Here is a 27,913-nt window from a genome sequence, read left to right as displayed (position 1 = left end):
TAGGGTCAATTTTGGGGTTAAAAGCCCAAGTTTTTGGTTTTTAATTGAAGGCCCACTTGATCCCTTTTGACCTGAACTTTTCACTCCAACTAATCTTGCATTTCTATTGTTCAATGAAATTTGTTGTCCTTTCTTATTAGTCCAAGTCCTGGTACTATCTACTTTCTACTTCATTTGATGATAATAGGTTCGAGCTTTTTGTATGACCTCATCCATAGTTTTCAGAATATCAAATTCCAATTTCTCTATCATGAAGGCTGGTAGGGTGCTGGTAAACCATTGCACCTTCAGTTTTTCTTCACAGAGGTAGGGGATATATATCTGCAAGGAAGTAAATTTAGTTATGAATTCATCAATGGGTTTTTGTCCCAATTTTAAATCATGGAATTCTTTTATTTTTTCGTCGTAAAACTGCTTCGTTAAATACTTATCTTTAAAATTGTTCTGAGGTAACTTCGTGCTCATCAATAACTTGAACTACTTTGATCTCTTCCCACCATAAGGTGGTTTTACCCTGCAACTGAGACACTGCCACCCTTGCCTTCAAATTATCATCATACTCGTATATTTGGAAATATGTATTCATGTTGATTAGCCAAGCATTTTCTGCCTCTTCTGCTTCTCCATAATAACTTGGAGGCTTGATTTTCTTGAATTCCTCTTGTAATTCTAATTTCGGCCTTTTTGGTCCTGTTATCACTCCAAGAAACTCTCCTAAGTTGTAGCTCGGAGATGCCTAGTAACATATAAATTCAACTTATTGTTGCAAATGGATGAAGGGAAGGAATGATACTTGTCCAAGCCAGATAACCACTCCTACTTTGCTTAACTCCAGACATGCGTGAACACCCCCAGACTACAAGGCTTTAGACCACTAAACTACTCACAGTTTAAGATTGGGTGAATATGGAGAATATTGACCACACCAACAGATGCACAAGACCATGTGATGGTCGGCTGCAACCAGTAAATAAGTTTGCTAATCAAATCTACCAATGCACAGATAGGATGATAGCTCTCTGGCACTAGAAGAAGAGAAACCTGAATAACTTATTCAATGATATATACAAGATTTTAACACAGAGATAGGATGACAGCTACTCTAATGTTAAACATCAAGAGTTCAGGAATGCAACATATCAGGCATAGCTTGGAAGAGAAGATAAATGGAAAGTGAGCAATTAACAACAAAAGAAGCTTGTATTAGCTGAAAATGAAGACGAGACGCTGCAAGTATCAAAATAGTTACAGTCTCTAGAAGTTGAACCTTACATCAAAACATCAACCATCAACCTTGATTACATCTTGTCTGTGGGTATATATAGAGTTTCATTACAAAGGCACTTGGCCATTTCAGGTATGGAGGGGTCATAATTAACCACCAACTGCATTTAACTGTCTGATGGAGTCTCTGAGTGCGTTTACTTGTCTCAGTGGGTAAACCTGATCTTCTTGGGTGCTCTGTTGTCCTCTCAGGAAGTTGAAGTGTTTGTATCCATGAAACTCCATAACTGCTAAATGCAGTTACACGCTCAAGCTCTGTCCTTTTCCTCCTCGGCATACTATTTGTTAAATGTGGTTGTTGAGGAGCAACTGTGATTGGTACTGGTAGGCCGGCCACCTTCATCCTTCGGGCACACAGGGCGCTCAAGGGGCGTGGGCTGCATGGCAAGTGGACGAGTTGGGTGAAGGAGAAAGATTGGTCGTCGGATCAGGAGGACAGATGGCGAAGATGAGTCGATGGGGATATCGGAAGAAGTGGGAGCGGGATGAACTTGGGATGTCGGATCTCAGGTGGATAGATCCAATGCTGATTGGGCGGCGAAGGCCGCGACAGTTATCGGGCGGGGTCATGAGGTGAAGCGGTAAGCGGTTTCGATCGCACCGCCTTTGGACATTGGGAAGTAAAGAGCAAGGGCATGCGATCCCATTCGATGCGTGACGCATGGCAGCGGACGAGAGAGGAAACCACTCTCCATCGCGCGTTAACGTTTCATTGCTTTGTGGGCACAGGGAGAGCAGTTGCCATTGGATCTTCGGCGGAGATGATCAGGCGGTGGGGATTTAATCGCGCAAATTTCTATCGGGCACGATGGGGAACCATTAGATCGGCAAGCGAAAATCAACGGCTGAGGTTATGGCGATGAGTTCATAAGGGCTCCAAGTCATATGGGCGCGGTTTTATGGGGTTGTGGGTTTTAGCGCTTGAGGCTTAAGAAAAAGGGGTTTTTATGTGGTTTTTAACATAAAAGCACAGGAAAGGGAGATGAAGGGAGGACGAGCGGGATAAAGGGAAAGGTGAGAACAACCATTATGAGTTGTCTTCGAGCATGACTGAGAGGGTTACGCTTGTTTCTGGCCTTCAAAAATCAGAGTTATGTAGCAGAGCTAACACTGGCTCCTTCTAAGGATGAGATCCTCCCTGTGAGGTCTCAAGAACTGTAGACCAATGCCTTTCCTGTCAAAACCAGATGAGCAAAATTTCCTAGTGTTCCATTGGGCATGGAGTCTAATTAAGCTTACACTAAAACTGATAAAATAACATATTTACAACTTTAAGGCTTGAAGGCCTTAAACAACATAAATTTTCAAAAATTGCCCATTAATTGGGCCATTAAAAACTATCTCTTCTTCCATGACCTTCAGCATGAAAGTGTTGTTCCCCTAGATCTGAGTGATGACAAAAGGTCTCGTCCATAGAGCATCAAACTTCCCATGGTTGCCTTTATTCTCTTTCAGTGCATCCCACTTGAGAACCAAGTCTCCAACCTGAAAATTGTTTGCCTTTGCCTTTCTATCAAAGGCTTCCTTGATTCTCTTTTGATTTGCTGCAGACTTCTCAACCAGCTATTCTCTTATCTGATGTACTTCTGCCAAATAACAAATCCTCCTAGCCATATCGTTTTCTTCATTTTGTTCTTCCTGCAAGAATTTTTCCATAGGGAGAGTTAACTGAATTGGGAACATAACCTCAGTGCCATATACCAGCTTAAATGGAGAATTCCCTGTTGATCTCTTGGTGGTCACTCTGTCAGCCCACAGTACATACTTGATCTTAGAATCCCAATTCTTTTTGTTGTCTTCCAACAGCTTTTTAATTATCCTTATCAAATTCTTGTTGGAAGATTCTGCTAGACCATTGCCTTGAGGGTAGTATGAGGTGGAATGAACTAACTTAATGCCCATTGTGTCACACATGTCCACCAACTCTTTTGCCCTAAAGGCTGCTGCATTGTCTGTGACTAATTTGTGTGGACAGCCAAATCTGGTGAAGATATTGTCTGCCAAGAACTTTATGACCACATGATGGTCAGCTTTTCTAGTAGGGATGGCCTCAATCCATTTAGTGAAGTAATCAGTGGCTACTAGGATCCATCTGTGCTGGCCATTGGAATGTGGATTAATTTCTCCTATGAAATCCAAACCCCACTGCTGAAAAGGGCCACTGGCATGTATTGGCTTTAAGGGCAAGGACTTCAACTGTTGTTTTCCTTCAAATCTTTGGCACCTGTCACAAGATTTAACAAATGAAAAGACATCAGAAAATAAGGTGGGCCAATAATACCCAGCTCTGAGGATCTTGTGGGCTATAGTTTTCCAATAGTGGTGTCCTCCACACATGCTGAAATGAAACTGCTGCATGACCTCCATGGATTGTTCTTTGTCCAGGCACCTCAAAAGAATCCTAGAGGGGTCCCTCCAGTAGAGCAGGTTTTCATGAATGCAACACTTGGCTGCTCTAAGCTTGATAGTTCTGGCTTGGCTTGAACTAAGGCCTAGAGGAACTTCCAGCTTCAACAAGAATTGAGCTATAGTAGAATACCATTCACAAGAAGATAAATTTTCTGCCAATGACTGGTTTTTCCCTAGTTCAACTGTTTCTTCTTCCGTCTGACCATCCTCTGAATTCATGCTTATCAAATTCATGTCCATCATTCTACGATTTTCTTCAGCCATTAGTCTAGCAAGGCCATAACCTCTGACAAGCTTGGTGGGCTTCAGTTCTATGTTGAATTCAATAAGCTTTGCAATCCAGTTAACCCTTCTTCCATCAGCATCTAGCTGCGTTAGGACATCTTTTACTGAAGCATAGGGCACATATGCAATTATCTTGGAATGCAAAATGTAAATTCTAAAAGCTTTCAAAGATTTGATAAGAGCATATGCTTGTTTTTCAATGATATCATACCTCAGCTCAGCATCCCTTAAGGTTTTGCTGAAAAATGCCACTGGATGCTCTGAACCTTCCTCGTCTACTTGCAATAAAACTGTTGCAAGGGTGTCATTAGAGGCAAATGAAAATATATGGAACTCGTTGCTATAATCTGGGATGATTAAAGTAGGAGCTTCTATAATAGATTTCTTGATGGATTCGAAATATTTCCTTGCTGCATCAGTCCATTTGATTTCTGACGCCTTCTTCAACATGGAGGTGATGTGTTTTACCAGTTCTGCAAAGTTTGGGATAAACCTCCTTACAAAATTTATCTTGCCCAGAAAGGATTGGATGTCCTTTTTTGATCTTGGTACAGACAAGGTTTGTATTGCTTTCACTCTTTCTGGGTCAATTTTGACAGTTGCAGCAGAAACAATGTGTCCTAACAACTTGCCCTCTTCTAAAGCAAACTGTGAATTTTTAGGATTGACTGAAATCCCAAACCTTCTGCACTTCAAAAATACTTTCTTCAGGTGATGCAAATGGTTTTGATGGCTGCTAGAGTATACTGTTATATCATCAAGGTAGATAAGGACAAACTTATCCTTCTCTCCTACAAATGTTATATCCATAGCTCTCTGAAAGGTGGCTCCAGCATTCATCAGCCAAAAAGGCATCTTGGAATACATAAAAGTGCCCCAAGGAGTGGTGAATGCAGTGTTTTCTTGGTCATCTGGATGTACAACAACCTAGTTATACCCTGAAAATCCATCCAGGAAAGACATCACTTTGGCTCCTGAGACCTTCTGCAGCAAATGCTCTATCTTGGGTAGAGGATAATTGTCTTTCTTAGAGCATTTGTTTAAGTTTCTGAAATCAACGCAAAGCCTGATTTCTCTACTTTTCTTCCTCACTACTACCAAGTTGCCTACCCATTTTTGAGTTTCCAGGAGGGACTATGATTTTGGCAGCCAATAACTTCTTGATTTCTTTTTCAATCAGAGGGAGGAGCAAAGGATTTATTGGTCTCAACTTTTGCTTGAAAGGGATGGTGTCTTTCTCTAATGGAATTTTATGTTTGATGATCTTTTTATCATAAGTTTTCAGGTCACTATATTACCAGGCAAAGACATCAGCAAATTGTTTCATTAAATTTCAATACTTAGAACTTTGGGCAGCAGATAGATGGGTAGACAGATTTATATATCTTGGATGCTCTGAACTCCCTATATTATGCCTCTAGACTGTAGATTGATATTCTTTTTGGGCAGCCTTATAAGGCACATCATTCTGGTCAAAAAAAAATTCTAAGGGAACTAGGCCTTTAGGTATATGATTGTTGGGCAACTGGACAATGCTATTTTTCCCAACTTTGTTCTTTAGCTAGGATTGGGGGTTTTCTTCCAAGGCTTCATTCTCTTGATCAATTTGCATTTCAGAGAATTCATCAATGTCTTGCAGAAACCTATTCACTTCATCATCATCTTCAAAGACTTTCCAATGCTGGACATTATCAGGCAAGGATGGTCTATATTTCATCTGAACTTCATAAACTAGTCTGGGAGTTATGGGAGGGATAAACATACTAGCAGATACAGCAACGGAATCAGCAAGCTAATTTTTGACTCTAGGGATATATGAGATAAAAAAACTATCAGAAGAGTCTTTCAGTCTCCATACCTCATCTCTATATGCTTTCAGCCTGGGGTGCTTTGCTTTAAATGTTTTGTTCACTTGCTGGATGATGAGATTAGCATCTCCAAACACCTTTATGTTTCTGATTCCTTTGTCTTTAGCTATGTTAAGGCCCAATATCAAAGCCTCATACTCTGCTATATTATTGGTGACTTGAAAATCCAGCTTAAAAGACAGATGTGTGCTTTCTAATTTTGGAGATATCAGCACCACTCCTGCTCCTGTAGTTTCCCTTGAACATGCTCCATCAAAGAACATCTCCCAAACTTGACTTCCTTGCTCTTCCGAGGCCTGGCCTATTTGTTTCTTGAGATGCATTGAGGCCTCAAGGGATTCTTCAATTTGGAGAATACATGCTCCAAAATTAGTGTCCATGGCATAGATGGGATGATTAGTAGGTTTCTTCTCATCACTGATGATGTAGGCCAGTTGTGCTTCTCTGTGCAATCTCCTGCTTTCCCCTCCAAAAACTGGGATAGTGGCATAAGATAAGTCATTTTGTAATGTCCCACCTAGTCTCTTTATCCACCCTCTAGAAAGTAGCATACCAAACTTAGGGGGAACATCTGCCACCACAATATTCATTATCATGCTCTTCATGGGCAGCTGAGTTAGGGTAATAGCTAAATCTTTGATCAATCCCAGACATTTCACCTTTATTGAATAAAAGGAGAATAGATCATGATAAGGTCTAGTAATATCAAGGCCAAACTCTTCTGTGATAGCTTTGGGCATCAGATTGTGGCTGGCCCCTGTGTCCAGCAGGCAGTTGTGGAGGATTTTGTTATGAATGGTCAAGGAGACATAAAATGATGGGGAATTATCATCAGCAGGTTTAGTCATTGGGCTCAGCACAACTGTAGGCTTATCATCTTGCAAATTTACATAGTCATGAGATGCTTGTGAGGCTTTTAGCTCAAGGGTATCCATGATAGGCTTTCTAAATACCTCACTCCTTACAAGTTCTATCAGAGGTACTGATATTTTTAACTTCTAGACTTCTGATTCAAAACTGAAAGGGGAAGGCGACTTGTCAGGGCCTCTTACCTCTTGAATTGGTGCTTTGAGGATGACTGGATCAGCTGCTGGTCCTTTCTGCTTGATGTTCTGATGCTGTGTGGGGACAACAGCTCTTTGGATAGGGTTCTCCTTGACATTACTCGTTCTTGACCTTAGATTATATCTTTGTTGTTCATTAGCCTGCAGAACAACCTCTTTGTCCCACTCTTGACTAGTTTGGTCCTAGAGTAATGATTCTTCATATGCAGCCAATGTCAAGAAGGGCAACACTGCCCTTATCTTCCATGCAATGAATTTCATCCTCTTCTTCAAACCGTCTCTCCTCCATGACTACATTTTGAAAAGGAGTCTTAACTCTTTGTTCTTCATTGGTATTCTTTCCTCTTTGAATGATCTATAATTCATCGTTTGCTCTTCTTGAATGGATTTGAATTTCTTGGAGCAAATGTGTTTGGAAGCCTTGCCTTCCTAGAACTCTGCTCAACCTTCAGCTTAGATATCTCAACAGCCAGTGACTCTATCAACTTAGTCATTTTATCTAATTTAGGTTCTGAAGACGAAGCAGAGGAAGAAGAAGCCTCACCTCTCTGCCTCCTTCTATCATCATGACCTTTGAGTTTTTCTGCCGCCATGATATTAGATTCTACCTCTAGAATTGCATCCTGCATTTCAACTAGAGTGGCACATCTTCTTTCTCTCAATAGTAGGCAAAATCCAAAGTCAAAAGCATTAGCATAGGTGAGTTTGGCAGAGGTGGGGATAGGCTTTACTTCAGCTGGTATCTTACTATACATACGATTAAATCTTTTATTAAAATCAGGCAATGACTCCCCATTCTCCCTCTTGAGGTTTCCAAACTCGGTATGGTAATATAGCAAGTCTTTTTTATCTTCCCAATGCTTAAAAAATACATCATCTAATGCTTCAATGTCTGCTATAGACCCAGGGGCTAGTTCTCTGAACCATTTCCGAGCCTCTCCATCAAGGCTCTGGACAAACACTCTCATCCACACATCATCCTCACTGATATCTAGGTTATCGGCATAACTATAAAAAGATTCAAGGTGCTCTTCAGTTGTTACTCCCTCTGTACCAGTAAACTTAGGCATGTATTTCTAATATTCTCCTGCAGGCATGGCATTCAAAGGAACATGCAAGACCAGAGGTCCATACCTAGCAGCTATGATTCTTTCCATCTTTGTGGGAGCTTGTTGGCCTGCCATGACTGGGGTAGGTGGATGGATACTGGAAGTTTGAAAGGTAGGGAGCTGTGAAATGAATGACAGAGATGAAGGAAAACGATGGACTGTGTGGGAGGCTGTCTTTGGACTTAGATCCAAAGGGGGGCTTAATGAACAAGGAGCTTTATGAATCTCTGAGGGTATTTCTTCACTAACAATGCTAGGTTCTATATCTTCAAATTGTATTTTCTCAGCTATAATCTTCTCTTGCAGAGATACAAAAGATTTCTTAGGCTTACCTGATCCTGATGCTCCTTTCTGTGATGTTCTTCTTTGCTTAACAATCTTCTCAGGGTCAGGCATTGGGTCAGCTAGTGATTTTTGAGGATTTCTCCGAGTATGTCTCACAAACTGAGCCAGAACTGAAATGTGGAGTCGCCAAAGGTTGGTCCTCCAGTGGAGTCGCCAGATAGATGATTACAACCAGAAATGTGTCCGGACTTTGTCTATCATCAAAGCTAGAACTGTGTCGTTCTCCCAGGGAAGCTGAGCTTCAATCTCCTCTCCCCGGCAACAGCGCCAATCATGTTATCACTCCAAGAAACTCTCCTAGGTTGTAGCTCGGAGATGCCTGGTAACATATAAATTCAACTTATTGTTGCAAATGGATGAATGGAAGGAATGATGCTTGTCCAAGCCAGATAAGCACTCCTACTTTGCTTAACTCCATACATGCGTGAAAACCCCTAGACTACAAGGCTTTAGACCACCAACTACTCACAGTTTAAGATTGGGTAAATATGGAGAATACTGACCACACCAGTAGATGCACAAGACCATGTGATGGCCGACTGCAACCAGTAAAAAAGTCTATTATTCAAATCTACCAATGCACAGACAGGATGACAGCTCTCTGGCACTAGAAGAAGAGAAACCTGAATAACTTATTCAATGATACATACAAGATTTTAACACAGAGATAGGATGACAGCTACTCTAATGCTAAACATCAAGAGTTCAGGAATATAGCATATCAGGCATAGCTTGGAAGAGAAGATAAATGGAAAGTGAGCAATTAATAGCAAAAGAAGCTTGTATTAGCTGAAAATGAAGACGAGATGCTGCAAGTATCAAAATAGTTACAGTCTCCAGAAATTGAACCTTACATCAAAACATCAACCATCAACCTTGATTACATCTTGTCCGTGGGTATATATAGAGTTTCATTACAAAGGCACTTGGCCATTTCAGGTATGGAGGGGTCATAATTGACCACCAACTACATTTAACTGTCTGATGGAGTCTCTGAGTGCGTTTACTTGTCTCAGTGGGTAAATCTGATCTTCTCGGGTGCTCTGATGTCCTCTCAGGCAGCTGAAGTGTTCATATCCATGAAGCTCCATAACTGCTAAATGCAGTTACACGCTCAAGCTCTGTCCTTTTCCTCCTCGGCCATACTATCTGTTAAATGTGGTTGTTGAGGAGAAATTGTGACTGGTACTGGTAGGCTGGTCACCTTCGTCCTTCAGGCACACAGGGCGGTCAAGGGGTGTGGGTTGCATGGCGAGTGGAGGGGTTGGGCAAAGGAGAAAGATCGGCCGTCAGATCGGGAGGACAGATGGCGGAGATGAGTCGACAAGGATATCGGAAGAAGTGGGAGCAGAATGCACTTGGCCCGTCGAATCTCAGGTGGACAGATCCAACGGTGATCGGGCGGCGAAGGCGCGTGGCGGTTATCGGGTGGGGTCATGAGGTGAAGCGGTAAGCAGTTTCGATCACACTGCCTTTGGACATTGGGCGGTAAAGAACGAGGGTGTGCGATCCCATTCGGTGCATGACGTGTGGCAGCGGAGGAGAGAGGAAACCACTATCCATTGCGCGTTAACGTTTCATTGCTTTGTGGGCGCGGGGATAGCAGCTACCGTTGGATCTTCGATGGAGATGATCAGGCGGTGGGGATTTAATCACGCAGGTTTTCTATCAGGCACGACGGGGAACTGTTAGATCGGCAGGCAGAAATCAACGGCTGAGGTTACGACAATGAGTTCATAAGGTCGCCAAGTCATATGGGCGCGGTTTTATGGGGTTGTGGGTTTTAGGGCTCGGGGCTTAAGAAAAAGGGGTTTTTATGTGGTTTTTAACAGAAAAGCACAGGAAAGGGAGATGAAGGGAGGACGAGCGAGATAAAGGGAAAGGTGAGAACAACCATTATGAGTGTCTTCGAGCATGACTGAGAGGGTTGCGCTTGTTTCTAGCCTTCAAAAATCAGAGTTATGTAGCAGAGCTAACAGGTCCCTTACTTTTGATTATATTATCGGATTCCTCTTCATTACCTGCTCGACCTCCTTTAGACTTAGAATGAATTCCTTGTTGTCTATGGAACTCTTCTCTGTCACCTTCGTCCTAACTAGGATTTGGATTTCGTTGATTTGTTTGTCTGAAAAACTTTTCATAAACTTTTCTTGTTGCAACCGCCAATTTTCGTTATCAACTCTCATGTTCAACATTTCTATTTGAAGTTGTAGTACATCCTCCAACAGCGTAGCAGTTGTATTCGAACTTTCCCTGCCTAGTTGAACCCACAACTCTGGGTTGCCCTCGGGCATAGGTGTTGTCTCTAGTCTTCCAGATGATCCCCCTGGTGGAATAATCCGTGATCCCCAGCTCATATTGGATCAACTTCCTTCTCTTTCTCTTTGTGCATAATAAATCAATTGTGTTATTTACATCAATCCGTTCAGGTCACAATGTAGCAACCTGTAGCTCTGATACCACTTGTCATATCTACTACCCTTCGAAAAAACAAAAACAAAACAAAAAAAACAACATTAAATATTATTACACCCCTAATACTAACCCGTACTCGCAATGTTCCAAAGGCTAATATACATACTGTAGACATTATTTGCATATCTCAAGCAACTTTGCAACTATGATTACGTGATTAATTAAACAATTACATGGACGTATGTTATAAAGTTTTTGGAGATTATATAACCATACATTGTTTCTTTACGGGTGGCCATCCGGTCCCAGCCTCTAGAACCATCCTAGGCGCCACATGGAATCATTACAGGCGTTGATCCGGAGGTTATTTTATTGGACGGTCAAAGATTGCCTAAGGTTCTTTTCAGTAACCACTCGACCTAACCCTTACCTCAGTCTTTCATTTTTGATGTTCTCCAGGGGAGGGTTTTGCTCTGCAAGTTTCTCCATTAATGGAAAACCTGTGACACCTTCAACATCCTCCTCCACTGGGAATACCATATTTCATGCACCGGTTTTGATTTCTCAACACTTAGCGGCTAGTCACTGCTCAGAGAATTTGACTGTATGTATGGTATAAAGTTTTTAAGGTTTTTCTTTTCCTTCTATATTGTTTCCACTGCTTTTGTTGAAAGTTTAACAATAACCTACTGCAATTTTTGTTCATGAGTGGTGGCTCTATGGCCAAATTCCTTATTTTTTTTACAGGCTTTGAGCAACAAGGACTTGCCATGGTTGGTAATTTTTCTGTAGGTTTGTTCCTATTCTTTTATCTATGAATTATAATTTCCAGCAAGATTGATGTGGCAGTTCTGGTCACCCTGGCAAGTCACATTTTGATTCACCATGGACATCAAAAAGCTTGGAGTACTTATTCCATTGTCTCAACTTATGGGTCTGAATTTTAGGTGTTTCTCTAGCATGTTGTGGTTTGATTATCTATTAGGGTTCGTCGTCGTAAAGAACAACCCAAAGCCACTATTTATTACTACTTAATCTTATACCGTTAGTTAGGGTTATCTATTGATTAGAGGAAAAGGTTTTTGTTCTCTTTGAAGGAAGTGAAAACTCCTCCATCTATAAATTTATGACTCAATTGAGCTTCTCCTTTGTTTATTTTGTTCTTGCTAAATGTCAGGATATTGCCTACTGAGTTCTCGGTAAAATATGCCTTGCTTTCTTATGAACATATGGGTTTTTCTAGCTCATCAATTATTATGCTTTGTCCCCGGTTTAACCCTTATAATTTCTCTACCACTATGATTAACAACATAACATGGTTTCAATTTTCATATGATAACTATGTTGAATATTTGTTTATATTTATTACCTTTGCGAATTCTGGTGTTAGTTTACATTGTTTTACCAGCATATGGTTACATGTTTTCTGGAAATGATACGGTTATGTGTTGGTTAAAACAACTCATTTCTTTAAATTTAACCCTTTTGGAACCACCTCTCCATTACCTCATTAAGTGATTTGTGAGGGAAATCCAAAGGACTTCATTGGTTCTATCTAGGTCTCTTAACCCTCGCAGCCTTTGTTACTTAAATTCTTACTAAGGGTCACAGTCGATATGCTGAGCATTGCTTGTCAAGGTTTTTCTTTTTGTCGATGCTTTGTTTCGCATCTCAACTGATGTGTTAAGGTTCCCTATTTGTATAGCATAATTGTAAGTGAGCCTCAAGAATTGTTAATAATCATGATTGAGTGCAGGGTTTCAGTGCTTTTGACTACAGGTACCTCCTGCAACACTGTCTGGTTCTTTCATATAAATTACTGTGGTTTGTTAGTAAAGGGTTATAAATAGAATTTTTTCACATGAATGCAAAGGATTTTCCTACTTATGTTTCTTCTTTTTTCGTTACCATTGAAGAATAGATAATTAGAATGTGATCTTTCTCTTCGCCTGTGCAAATATATTTCGTACAGAAAGCAAATAGAATCTCTTTTCTTTCTTTTTCCTTTCTTATGCAAGCACATAATTACTATATTTTTCCATGATGTTCTTTCACACTGAACATAGTAAATATTTAACAATCAACATACATTCAGACATATACATATCATAAAAATAGAAGAGTACTTATGATTTTTCCTTCCAAATCTATTTTGTTTAACTCATAAGAACTTATCTGTGAGTTGAGACTCCAGAATTTACAGGTATGACCTTCCTCCCAACCAATGAGGATTAGGCTATTATGTCTTGATCCTCCCCTGTGCTTCTTCGTCCCATAACAGTTTTTTTGTAGCAGTTACATATTCACTAGAATCAAGAGATTCTTCTCGGTCTAGCCTAGAATCCTTTTATTCACAGACCAAGTCTAGATTTGGAGATCCACTGGCTCTAGTCCAGCTCAACAATTCTCCCAGCGGACTCCTGCCTTTTTCCTCTCTTCCCCCCTGAGTTCTCCAACTCTTGGGAAAAAAAAATTAAAAATAATAATAATAATAAAATAATAAAAAAAATTGCTCATAACTGTCTTGTGAAAAAAAAAGAATCACTCAGGATTTTTTTTCCCGTAAATTCTAAACTCAACACATGTGAAAAAAAAACAATTCCAATTAATTATTATTCCTCATAATAACTTATCAAGTTCATCCATAACCACACTAAGTTTGTCACTTTATTTACAAATACCTCGGGTGCCCCACACACACACACACACAGATGTTAATTAATTCCACCGAGAGGAAGTTTTATTTGGAGATGTTGCAATTAATTCTTGAAGAAAAAAAATAGTAATAATAAAACAAAATATAGACTCAATTAAAAAGGTAATAAAAAAAATAAAAATAGTAAATCGATTTAATTCAATTTGTTATATTTTAATTTTGTAAACATAGTTCCATCTTAACTCTAAATCTATCAACAACCCAGGGATTAAATCTCTCAAGATGCAAACCTCTTTTCGAGTGCAAACTTTGAAGAAAGGTATATCTTTTTCACACACACACATATTTAGACCCGTGTTTAAAAATATTAATAACAAAAAAAAAAATGTAAACAATAATATGAATTGACACATGGCGCACGTACACACATACACACACATATATAAAACCAACATAGAGGGATCAAATCTTTTGAGGTGCAAATCTTTTATAAGTTTTGCACCTCAAGAGATCTGATCCCTCCAAATGCTTGATAGATACAAGGTTAAAATGAATCTATGTTGGTTACATGTAAATTTTGTGCGAGTAAACAATATTTCATAATTTATAAAAGTAATTACTTGACTTCCCCAATGGGAGTGTTCAAACATTAGTCAAGTGGGATCGAAGGGGCTGCCCACCACCCCACTGTCTCTAAAGATAATTAAGAGGGGGTGGTGTGGCTTGCTCCCCTCCTCCCCATGCACGAATATGTGAAACCTCATATCATTTGCAATGGTTGGTTTAGTCATATTTTGTTTCAATGCAAAGTGTTCGATATTTATGCCCTAGGGTGATGTGGGTGAGATTTTCCTCCCCCTTTTGGTGGTTGGTAGTTTTACATTGCTTTGACAACATGTCCATGATTCAAAATGGAATATGGGAGTTTCCTGTTTTAAATTGGCATGTTAGTGGATATGTTGAGAGTGATACTCACTTTATTAGCTCTTTGGTTCTTTGGGTGGTTGCGGGAGGTGGATCTCAAGAGGAAGTTGGTGGAGTTAGCAAGATAGAAGATAGATATGATAACGATTTTATGACTATATGGCACAATCATACAGGGTAGAATTCAGGCTTCGGGTCTTTGACTGCCTCAACCTTAGCTCATCCTCAGGGTTTTAAATTGGTATAACATCTTTCTCCGACCCTTTTGAATTTTCTCCCTTGGCTTTTGTTTGCTCTTAGTGTGTTGTGGGATTCGGTGAAAGGTCTTTAAAAGGGTTTGTTGATGTTCCTTTAATCTTGAGTGTGGAGGCCTTGTTTCCTATGTAGATAGTTTGTAATCAAGAAATTTTCACTCCTTGAATTGGCCATTGGTTGTTCCTTCCTCTCGATTTATTGTGTGGGCGTGATTTGTTCAACTCTTCACATTGTTGTAAACCCTTGATTCCGTGTGGTATGCTCAACAACTTAGTTGTTTTTTATCTGTGTCATTTTATGGGGAAGTAGTCTCTCCGAGAGTTCTTATTTTGTTGATCCATTGTGAGGGGTCACACTGTGTTTGGGGGTCATATAGTCAATTGCCTTCTTATTCCTAGCTCTATGTTGGTTTGGCGCACATTGTGGTCCTCATGCCATGTTAACAGGTGCATGGTAGTCGCGGAGTTGGTGGTTGTGGCCAACAAAGTCGACCACGAGAACAAGAAATACACCATTTCTTTCTTGAATGATCTTTAGTGGAATTAGTGGATAAAACAAGACAATCTTGACATAATGCAAGCTCATTTAGCTCACATCGAAAGTCATAAGGTATTTTTTAATGATTTAAATATTATGCATGTGTATAGTACTATAGGTGATTATTTTGATTTGAAAAGTCATACATATAGAATGTAGGTCAATATTCATTAAAATAACATGTAACTTACTATTAAAATTGATAAATATTTGGTGAATTTTATCCTTTTCATCATATATATGTAAAAAAAGAGTGAATTTTTTACCAAATTGGCGAATATTTTTTCCTCCGAAAAATGTTCGAAAAATAGCCAATTTGCAAAATTTTGCCCCAAAATTTTTTCATGATCCAATGTGATTTTAAACCCTCAGTATGGTTAGAGTGCAAGAATCTAGCTCCTGCTACATCACTGAATACTTGATTTGGCTTTCATGTTCTGGCTTTTTCATAATAGTTTCCTTTTGGTTGTATGGTATATTTTGATATGTGTAGTCCCTTGCTATGTGCAGAATCTTCACATTTTCATAATAGTGGCCTAAAAATATAGTTTCCCCTATGGCAAAATGAGACTAATATATTTTTGTCAAGAATGATGTAGTATATTTTTTAAAAACAATAATTAATTAAAAAAAAATTATCACTTTGACTAAAATATTTTTAAAAATGCTTTTATTCAATAAAATAATTTGTAGATTTTAAAATTTTAATTAAAATATAAATATTTATAACAAACTTGAATCCATTTTAAACATAAATTTAAAATATATATATATATATATATATATAATATTAAAAAACATTCTTTAATTGACCTATATTAATTATTTTATATTAAATAATTAAAAATATTATATATATATATATATATAAGACGTTTCAAAATACTTTTTAATATAATCATGTAATATCAATTTAATCAAAATCACAAAACATCTCTTAATACAACTATATAATATATTTTTATTTATTTATTATCCACTAATAAAATTAGTTTTTTAAATATTATCATATAAATATGTAATTAATTTTTTATATATTTTTTTAATCACATATATAGTTACTTTTTGCTATTACACCGTACCGTTGCAAAACACTTCGTGATTCAGCACTGAGGTTACTAACTAATTAAAAAATCATGTTATTTTATTTTATTAATAATTTATTATTTTTTTTAAATAATATTATTAATTTATTAACTTTTATGTTTTCCACTTTACATGGACCATGAACAATTGTATTATTTATGATATAATAAATTAAAAATTAAAAAGGAATAAAATTTAATATCCTAATTGAAAATATTTTATTTTTTTTATCGGTAAAGACTAAATCTATTAAGAGAAATCAATATGGTACAAACAGGAGAGGCAAAAGACCGTCAGACCGGAAATGATAGATACATCAACCTCGGTCCCGGAAGAGAGAAACAAACCCTGAGCTGCAGGAAAGACAAGAGACCGACAGACCGGAAATGATAAAATCACCAACCTCGGTCTCGGAAGGAGTAAACAAACACTGCTGTACCTGAAGAATCGAAAGCAAATACAAGCTGTTACCCCAGCGGGACAGTGATTACACCACACTGTTTTTTCCCTTTCTTTTTGTTAACATGTGTCCAGCCCTCGTGAGGAGGATGGGCAACAACAACTTGGAGACTGGAGTTCTCTATCATTGGGGACTCCTTCTCTGAGTCAGAGGAGGAAGTCTCATGGGGACGTTTCTGGGAATTTGCTGAGACATGGGTGTGCTCCATAAAGTTCGTGGGCGGATCCATCGTCTGCGGTATCTGATCTGGTTCTGACTGATTTTCCTCCTTTTCCCTACTTGGAACCTTTTCCATATTAGGGGGGCTGGAGCTTCTGGTTGGCGGCGGTGGGCAGGGGGCCCAACGCTTGGGCTTAGTATGAGCAAAGAGGCCCTTTTTTGCTTTTGCTGACAGCGATGGGCAAGAGATATGTAGGTGCCCTGTTTGGTGACAATGACGGCATCTGAAGGCAGTGTTCTCGTACTCTATAAACTGGGTCCAGATAGCGTCCTTGATCTTGAGATTGATGTACTCTGGCAGTCCCTTGCTTAAATCAAGCTCCACACATACTCTGGCGTATGTATAGAGACCTTGCCTCTCTCTCTGGTAGTCTCCCATCCAGAAGCGACCCAGGGCATTGCCTATTTGCATGTATACTTCTGTACGCCACAGGTGAACTGGGAGATTTGGAAGCCTGATCCATACCGGAGCCTTGGTGATGACTGCTGAAACTGGGTCAAAGTCGGGAAACCATGGAGTTAGGAAGAGACCCGCTGATCCCATGAACCAAGGGCCTTCGTCTAGGGCATTGTAGCAATGCTCTAGGTCCTCGAACAACACTATGAAATATCCTTTAGCACAGAAATAAACCTTACAACGATCCGTCCAGGTGGCTTTGATCCAGTCATAAAGATCCTGTGAGCGCGGCCAGAGCCCATTGAATCTGCAGATGATGGCTCTTTCAGCAAATTTCTGGGTGTCGTCTTCAAGATCAGGGTAGGAGATTTCAACTGATGGGATCTCCTCCAATTTGTCAACCAGAAAGGCCTTGGGTGAAGTCTGTATTGGTGGCTCTGTCTTTTCAGCTTGCTTGCCATGGACTGCATCTTTGTACGAAAAACCCTTAGCTGAGGAAGGCTCTCCCCCAGCTCCTCCTCTAAGACGGAGGGAAAGGATAATAGATGCATCTTTCTCAATACCGTAAAATGAAATAGGTAAGAGGTCCTCCAGATGTTTACCTTGGTAGAGAAGCCGTTGGTCTGCCGAAGGGATTCCCAATTTGATGTCCAATGCATGCTTGAGATTCCACACTGGATCCGCCTGGCAAACCCATTGAAGCATGGTTTTTCCTGAAAGAAGCCTGATTTGAATCTGGAAAGCTGCGGATGATTCTGAAGGCTTTTTTCCCCAACCGTTCTGAGGGGCGGGAAGGCAGATGCCTTGATAGAGATTCGGATCCGGCTTTGGTTTAGTGTGCAGGGGCGGCATACCTCTGTTTAGTGTCGTTCCTTCTTTCCTGGAAACCCTGGTCCATCGCGCCTTCCGATTCTCCCTATCCACTGCTTCGATAGTCGAAAGGGGGCTGCTCCATTGCGCCATGGAAGCAGGGGGACGGGGCCCTGTTTTCCCGGAGCTCGCCGATAAGAGGAAAGCAGACTCTTCTGTGTCTACAACCCCTGCGATCATGGCTTGGAGATCTTGAGGACCTGCCAATGATCTTTGCCCAGGTATCTTCAATCCTTCTGCTTTCGGCGCGATTTGTGACCCAACGGCGGCCTGGGGCCAGGGACCTTCAAATCTGGGTTTCGAACCATTGAAAATGGCGTGGTCTTGTTGCTGATCTGCAGCAGAGAGAAAGCCTCTGTATCGATGCGCCGTTCGCTCCAGCCTTTTCTCACACAGCGCAGTCCAGGAGCCGACGGCGGCCGAGGGCAAGGAGACGGGGGAGCTAGGGTTCGCCATCCAGTTTTCCGATTGTTTCTTCGCATAAATTCACAAGCCAAGACAGACTCCAATCTAATTGAAAATATTTTAATTAATATAACATTCTAATTTATAATATATTATAATTATGATATTATTTTATTATTAGAAGTAATTACTTTTGATTTTTTAACATTATAATTGTTATATAGCTATTGATGGTAAACCTAGTTGTTTGCAGATTTACCTAGCTGTTTGAAGATCTGCACTCCCTATTTATTTTGCAGCCATGATCTGACTCCTCAACTGGTCTTGACAATAAACCACACTAGTTGGTTCGAAACTCGTCGACAAAATAATATCTCTATGTGATTTTCGCCAAAGATTCTTCTCAAAATTGATATGGATCACAAAAGCCTAAATTTTTTAATTGTAGTGTTATTATAAGTCAAATTATATATATATATATATATATATATAGTAATGTCCTCGTGCGTGCAGCGCGATTGGGCGCCGGGCGAGCCGGGCGTGGGATGAGTTAGAGCGCACAACGGTTGTGTGACGAAGCTGCAACAAGCATGCGACGAAACTTACAACGAAAACATGCGATAATGAATATGCGATGGGAGTTTATACCCAAAGGAGCGTGGAGCGTTTAGCTTGAGGCCGACTTGCGATGGCGGGCAGGCCGACTTAAAAGTTGGGCGCTGAACGTTGGATAAGGGGGTGTAAACGAAGGTTGGGCGGTCGGCTGGGCAAGCCTCGCCCACACGTTGCAAAGGATATATATGCGATGTGTTTGAAGAGCATTTGACATCGAACAATCACTTGACAACTTCGCATAAGAAGGGAGTGCGCAGTTCTAGTGCGCAAAAGGAAAGAAGTGAAGACGCACATCTCATGCGTCGTTCTTGGGTGAGCGCACGGTGAAGGAAGGTTGCACTTGGTGTTGGGCGAAGGTGCGCCCGGTGGTTGGGCAAGGCGTGCACGGTGAACATGTGGTGCCCGTTTTGTGCGACAACTTGGCGTGGGTGTCTTGGCGACTCAGGGGAGCGCCTGCCCACCGTGCAAGTGTGCACGAAGGCGAGACAAAGGTTGGAATCGAAGGTCATAGAGTTGGGCAGGCGGTACTACGTGTTGTTCACACGATTTGGGCATTTGCCAAGAGTTGGCAAGTGGGACTGCGTGTGGGTAGGTGTACACGGTTTGGGCGTTTGCGACCAAACGAAGAGCGAACCGGCGAAGACGTGCGACGAGGTGAACGACAGGCTGGTGAGTCGTGCAGCGACCGTGCGGAGGTGCCGACGAGCTGGGCAACTGAGTTTGCCAAAGTTGTGAAAATTGACTAAGTGTAAATTTGGGGTTTCCCAAGATTTAGCTTGTACATTGTAAAAGTGATAATATATTGATTCGGGCAGACTCATATTGCAGGGAGTTGCCCCTCCCCTTTATACTGTGCAATTGTCTTCTTGTTTATAATTGTTGTTGATAATGAATGAGTATGGGTGTTCATTGGTATAAAGGATAAACATAATAATACTTGGTTGCGAAACACAAACTAAGTAGGAGAAAGTGAATTAAGGCGTAGTCCACGAACATAAGTATTGGTGAAAAGAAAGTGTTCGGTGGTGCCGCACCTCGCTATAAGCAGTTGAAAGACTACCGCAGGTGTAGGGGCGTGACAGGTGGTATCAGAGCTGGTCCAAGTTTTGCAAGAAACTTGGTGAACTGAATCAAGGAGTTGATTCTACGAAGACCAAAGACTTGGAAGGAAGTTCAAGCTTTGCAGGTAACAGGTGGAATATCAGGGTGATTCAGGTGAATGGTGAAACATGTTTAGCAGAGGTGAAGCTTAATGCTTGGGCCAAGCTGAACGACAAAGCATGGCAGGTTTGGAAAAATGTGAAGGGAAGCTCTTGCTGACCTTATACAGGTTGAAGCAGATGAAAGAAGAGAATCCCTGGATTCGAGAAAAGCTTGAAGTCTTGGAAAAGAATGTTGAAGACGAACTTCTTCAACTTGGTTGGGCAATGGAGCAGGATGAAGTTGCAAATTGTGTTGACCAAGAAGAGGAAGCCGTGATGATCGAGGATGTTGCAAATGTGACAACGATGGGGGATGAACTTGACATTGATCAAGTTGGACCAGGTTCGTGCAATTTGCAGACATGGATGGATGAGGATACTCATTTGGAGGAACCTCATGATGACGATGAAGAGCCAGGGTTGTTGATTGTTGCGGGACTTGTTGGGGTTGTTTATGGCCTTATGATGAAAGGTGCAAAGGCCCGTGACAAGGGAGGAACATGATGATCGTTGCGGATGAATGGGTCATGCTTTAGTCACATTGGCTAAGTGCCCGGCATGACACATGAACAAGTTGAAGGGCACACATTTGAGTTTCTTGGGTGGACTTCTCATTGCCGAGACCAAGAGCAAGTCTTGGTGGAACCTTTGGTGGAGGAGCTATGATGGAGAGACTCATGTGATGATGATATGGTTGGGTGACCGAGTTCACTAGACCGAAAATTGTAGACTTGGGTGAGGATGACCGATTGTTGTGATGGGTCTACTTGGTTGGACTACATGGGCAACTTAGTCATGGACATCAGGTTGGAGACATGGAGCATGGCAGTCTTATGCAGGGACATTATGTGGGAGCACTTGTAGAGGTGTCATTTATGGGCATCCAATGAGGAGTGCCAAAGCAGGGATGTTGTGCAGGTAGATTTGTTGGTGTGACATGGAGATGTTTTACTTATGAGCCGATGGAAAGGTTGTGCACTTTTGTACAACAAAGCCATGGACTTGGATGGGATTGTGAGCAGACTATGGAGCATTCCTACTACATGGAGAGTTGAGGCATCTTGCAGAGGCCTTTGGACCGAGACTTGTATGCTTGTTGGATGTTAGTTGGGGATGGCTTATGGAGCTCATGATGACATGAGGTTGTGACTTTTGGGAACTTCATATATGGTGGACTTAGAGGATCTAGATGAGGTCAGAGACTTTGATGCAGGATGGGGTGCATACTTTCAATTACATGTATGGGAATGGCTTGAAAGAGTGACTTGATGTGGAGGATCGATATGAGACACTTTGGAGTGATGGAGTTACAACGATGATGATGCCTTGGTGGCAACACTTGGGCATGTGTTGAGCCAAGACTCAACTACCTTTTGACATGGGAGTTGATTGATCTATGATCATGGGCAGCACATGGATAGATGAGACAAGTAGATACTTGTTTCTATGGCAGACTTGAGGGATGACACCTTGCAGATATGATGGAGGTTGCTTCATGGACCTGGATGTGACACACCGAGAGTTGGAGATTGATGAGATGATCTCTTCATATGGAAGAGATACACATATGGATGATGTTGGGATAGATGTGGCTGATTTCATGTAGCACATTGACACCAAACATCATGGACATCATGTTGCCGATGAGATGAGGGTTACTTCATGGACCTGAGCATTGCTTACACTTGTATGGAGATGGATTCTTGATCGAGTTGAGGATGTGATAGGATGTTTTGAGAAACAACTGATGGTGGCATGAGGATGTGCATTCTCATGGTTTGAGCGTGACAGTTGGATTAGCTACCCAACTAGTTCAAACATGGGTGCTATAGCATGTACATAAATGTGTTAGCATTATGTTGGAGTATCATGGCAGCATTTCACATGATGACACATGATGAGGTCGACACGAGATGTTGCAGTGGTCATGTAGCTTGAGATGGAGGGGCCAGCCTTCCGTGATGGAGAGTAGCATGTGGAGATTGTGACAGGGTGATCGATGATCATGGATTGGGGATGATCTCTGATGTATGACATACCAATGAGGTGTATACCTTGGTATGGTGATCTTGGTGACAGGTGGTTGCCGGGGCGAGACATGATGGAGACAGTGGTTCTACATATTGATCCAGGTGGATATTGGTGGCCACCTGCCAAGTCCACCTGGACCCCCACCATTGTCTTTCTCAGCATTTTCAGTTTCCTTAATTGTAGCACAACTTACTATTTTTAGCAGTTTTTCGGGTCCTGAACTTTCGGAGCCGTTTTGAGGCCCTAAACGACGTTTTGTGGGGAATCCAAGGGCAACATGGGTCCATGGAATGGACCGATGTTGCCCATTCCAACAATGATAGTGCTCGGATAGATCTTTCTAATGAGCTATTGTACGCGTCAAACGGAGATCATATGCCAAAGTTACGACCCCGGGAAGTTGATGTACCAATTTACCCCAAACGGGGCCCACAGTTTGGCGTTTCATCTCCTAGGGTTAGGTTTTGGAATGTTAAGGGTTTTCCATTGTTTCTCAACAATAAATAGGCCTTCGAGCCTCATTGTAACACAGTTCAGAGGCATGTAGCCATCACATCTCTTCTCAGAGTAAGCTACCATCACCCTAGCTGGTTTATTTCCATTTCTGGTTGTAAGCATATTTCAGTATTTTCCATTAATGAAATGAAGTATTATTTCCGCTGCATCTTTGTGTATATGGTTACCTTTGTAATTTGTTGCGTTCCTATTTAAATCCGGATCAGTGGTATCAGAGTGGTCTGCTTTTTCTCTGTTTTTCTTTGCATGTCCCCAACAAGGTCGGGATATAAGGAGTTAGGGCTTGAACTGGTTGAACCTTTGCAAGACCAGCCTCGCAAATCCCGACGGCCTCCCATGGCGGACGAGAAGAAAGACGAGGGGCCAGGAGATCCCATCAAAATCTTGCTCGAAGAAGCCCTCGAGCGACAACGGAACGCGATGATGGACAGCTTTGCCCAGATCCTTCAGCGGCTACCCAGAAGCGACGCATCGGCTTCCAGCAGCTACTCTGGAAACGCCACACCCTTTAAGGTACAAGTTAATTTTGAAATCCCCATATTCGAGGGTCAGATAGACGCAGATGTCGTAGATAAATGGTTAAATCTGCTAGAGGGTTATTTTTCTGTTCATGAATTTTCGAGTCGGGAAAAGATTGTTTTTGCTCTTCTCAAAGCAGGCCCCCACGTCAAGGACTGGTGGGAAACCTACTGCGAGCAGAAGGATGAAAGTACTGGCTCACTATTTTCAGCCGCACCCACCTGGGATTCGTTCCGGGATGCCATCAAGGAGCAGTACTACCCTGTCGGAAGCTATGAGGATGAATACATAAAGTGGACCACGCTGCGGCAGGGAAGGGACCAAGACGGGCCGGAGTTCACCAATCTTTTCCATACCCTTCGCACAAAGTTGGGTATCAAGGATTCGGAGCAACATTTGATACTCAAATACCGTGGCTGCCTGCACAAGTACATCCAGGAAGAAATACAATTCCTAAATATCCCCTCGCTCGGCGCAGCATACCGATATGCCGTCAAGGTCGAGCAGAAGTTTAAACAAAAGAAGCGAGACTTTGGATCTGCGAATCCAAAGCAGGGGAAAGGTGCCCCTAAACCACAGAACAAGGGACAAAGCTAAGGCGGGACAGCCCAAGACAACCAGCCGAAGCTGCAAGCAAAGAACAGTGCCGCGAAGCCGAGAAAGGACACTGGAAAATGGTGCGAGTTCCATAAGAGCTCCACTCACAACACAAGTGAGTGTCGGGCCAAGCAGTCACTGGTGGCTGAGCTAAAGGTTTCAGAATCAGATGCATGTTCCAACTCTGAGTCAGAACCCAATAAGGGGTATGAAAAAGGGAAGCAGATCATTGATGCGGATCCCAGCGCCACTTTTGCTACCGCAAAGATCCAGAAAAATGAACCCGAAGATCCAGAGGAGGAGGAGCGTCTCTTCCACTCCCAGATGTGGGTAAAGGGCTCCCCGATACAGTTCATTGTTGATAGCGGGAGTCAAAAGAACCTCATTTCGGCAGAGGTCGTGAAGCGGTTGGGCTTATCGACCACAGCACATCCACAACCATACACCATTGGGTGGCTGCACCAAGGATGAGATCTTCGCGTGAGCCAGCAGTGTCGCCTTCCATACAACATCAAGCCCTTCACGGATGAGGTATTGTGTGACATTGCTCCCCTTGAAGTTTGTGATGTATTACTAGGACAACCATACTTGTGGAAGCGACATGCTGTGTATGAATCAAGGCCCCGTGCTGTTATTATTACATTGGGAAATAAGTTTTTCAGGATACCAGAGGTAGCACCACCTGCCGCCATCTCTTTGATTACTGCAAAACAATGCAGTAAGATCATTTCCAAAACCAGGAAATTTGTTTTCCTGATGATACGCCCTCAAGGAAAGAAGAAGACAGTGGCCGTGGCCTCCAAACGGGGTCCCTCTGCACGACAACTACAGATGGACAAGATTGTGGAGGAGTACGGGGACATCTTCACCTCCCCGGCAGGGGTTCCTCTGCACTGTCAAGTCAAGCACTCCATCGATCTGACCCCAGGTGCGCCGCTACCGAATGGACCAATTTATCGGCGCTCCGTTCTGGAGAACAATGAAATCAAGAGGCAGATTCAGGAGCTCCTGCAGAAAGGTCACATCCGTCCGAGTTCATCGCCCTATGGGAGCCCGATCGTGTTGGTACAGAAGAAGGATGGGACGTGGAGACTCTGTATTGACTATCGGGCGCTGAACAAGATCACTGTCCGTAATAGGTACCCGATCCCGCAGATTGATGACCTCCTAGACCAACTAAAGGGGGCGAAATATTTCAGCAAGATCTATCTGAAGTCAGGATATCACCAGGTACCAATCGAACCCTCCGATGTGTGGAAGACTGCCTTTAAATCCAAGGAGGGCCTCTTCGAATGGTTGGTCATGCCTTTCGGATTGACGAATGCTCCTGCAACCTTTATGAGGCTAATGGATGACATCTTGCGGCCATTCACCAACTCCTTTGTAGTAGTATACTTGGATGGCATTCTGATCTTCAGCCAAAGTTGGGAAGAGCACCTCTAGCACATCCGACAGGTTCTCCAAACACTGCGGCAACACAAGCTATGTGCCAATTTGGAGAAATGCACTTTTGGCATGACCCAGGTTCAATATCTGGGATACATCATTGATGAACAGGGGGTGCATGTCGATCCAGCCAAGGTCCAAGTCATTCGGGATTGGCCCTCTCCAACCACTCTAACAGAGCTCCGCAGCTTTCTAGGTCTGGCCAACTTCTACCGCAAGTTTGTGTTGGGGTTTTCTCATATTTCTTGGCCCTTGAGTCAAGTCACCAAGGGAGGGGCGAAAGCAAAATTCTTCTGGTCTGAATATCAACAGAAGGCATTCAAGGAGTTGAAGGATCGCCTCTGCACGGCACCAGTGCTCGCGTTACCAGATTTACAACAACCATTTGAGGTCGAGACAGATGCCTCTGACTATGCTATTGGGGCAGTTCTTACTCAACATGGACATCCAGTGGCATATCACAGTGAAACACTTTCAGACACAGTCCGGAAGTACCCCACTTATGATAAAGAGATGTATTCCATTATACAGGCCTGCCGACAATGGAAGCATTACATTTTGGGGAAGGAAACAGTCATCCACACAGACCACCGACCCCTGCAGTTCATACAGACCCAAGGGAAATTGCAGAATGATCGCCATCAGAAGTGGTCTACATACCTGCAACAGTTTCACTTGAATATCAAGTATAAAAAGGGCAACACCAATAATGTTGCAGATTGCCTCAGTCGACCACCGATCATGGCGCTAACCATCGTGCTCAACTCTTGTGGGCACGAGACTTCTGATTGGCCACTTCTCTACAAAAGCGACCCAGAATTCGGCCACACATACCAGACACTCTTGGAGGGTCGGCATGTTGCAGATTTTCACCTCCAGGATGCCCTATTATGCCACCTCGGTCACCTTTGTGTTCCTTCAAGCGAGCGTGCCAAGATGATTTGGGAAGCACACTACAGTCGGGCTGCTGGGCATTTCGGGGTCGAGAAAACAGTGGCAGTACTGCAAAATTATTTCTATTGGCCGAATCTTCGATAGGATGTTGGGAAGTACATCTGATCATGTACTGCCTGTGCCATTGCCAAACCGACTATTAAGAAGCACGGCCTCTATACCCCGTTGCCTACCCCTAGCCGACCTTGGGAATCCATCTCCATGGATTACATGTCAGGCCTTCCTTCCACTAAGCATGGAAATGACTGTGTTTTTGTGGTCGTCGACAGGTTCTCGAAGATGGCCATTATGGTGGCCTGCAAGAAGAATATCACAGCAGAAGCCACTGCTAAACTCTTCTTTAAACGAGTGTGGGTGCACTTTGGGATCCCACAGTCTATCATCTCAGATCGGGACAGTCGGTTTCTCAGCACATTTTGGTCCAGTCTCTGGTCAATGCTGGACACCAAACTCACGAAGTCCACAGCCTTCCATCCTCAAACTGATGGCCAGACAGAGGTTGTCAATAGGATGATTGTGCACATTCTGCGCATGTATAACTCAAAGCATCCACGCACATGGGATGAGACCCTCCCCTATGTTCAGCACAGCTACAACCGAGCTCTTCACAGCTCCACTGGCCATAGCCCTTTCCAGGTGGGTTTGGGATTCCAGCCACTATGCCCCATTGATGTGGCCATGCCACTTGCAGCTGCTCACATGAATTCAGTTCATGTCCAGTCCGAAACAGATAAGGCCACCAGCTTCATTGAGCGCATCCAACAGATGCGCCAGCAGGTCCATGACATTCTTGAGAAATCAAATGCCAAGTACAAGCAGCGACATGATCAACATCGGGTGCCACACAAGTTTCAGGTGGGTGACAAAGTCTGGTTGCATTTGCAAAAGGAACGCCTTACTGGAGCCTATCGGAAATTGAGACCACTCTGATATGGTCCTTACACCATTACTAAGGCTATGGGAGACAATGCATTTGAGCTCAGCATTCCCCCATTCCTTGGCCTGCACCCAGTGTTCAATGTGGACCACCTTCGGCCATACTTTCCACCATTGCTAGACACATCCGACATTGCAGAACAGCTCAAACCCACAGAACTAAATCCAGATTGCATGGAACAAGCTGCAACTGATCGGATCATGGACACACAGATCAAGAACACTCGACAACAGAATATCCAACTGTATCGAGTTGTCAAAGCAGGCCAACTCCTTCAGTAGGGCAAGTGGCTCACCAGGGAACAAGTTCAGCAGAAGTTTCCTCATCTCATGGAGGAGCTCAACGCAATGGGGACCATTGCTTCCTAAGGGGGGAGGAATGATCCAGGTGGATATTGGTGGCCACCTGCCAAGTCCACCTGGACCCCCACCATTGTCTTTCTCAGCATTTTCAGTTTCCTTAATTGTAGCACAACTTACTATTTTTAGCAGTTTTTCGGGTCCTGAAC

This window comes from Pinus tabuliformis, chromosome 7 (genome assembly GCF_031772625.1).
Source record: "Pinus tabuliformis cultivar Carrire ecotype Pingquan chromosome 7, CPIR1, whole genome shotgun sequence".
NCBI lineage: Eukaryota > Viridiplantae > Streptophyta > Pinopsida > Pinales > Pinaceae > Pinus > Pinus tabuliformis.
This window is presented reverse-complemented; position numbering follows the sequence as displayed.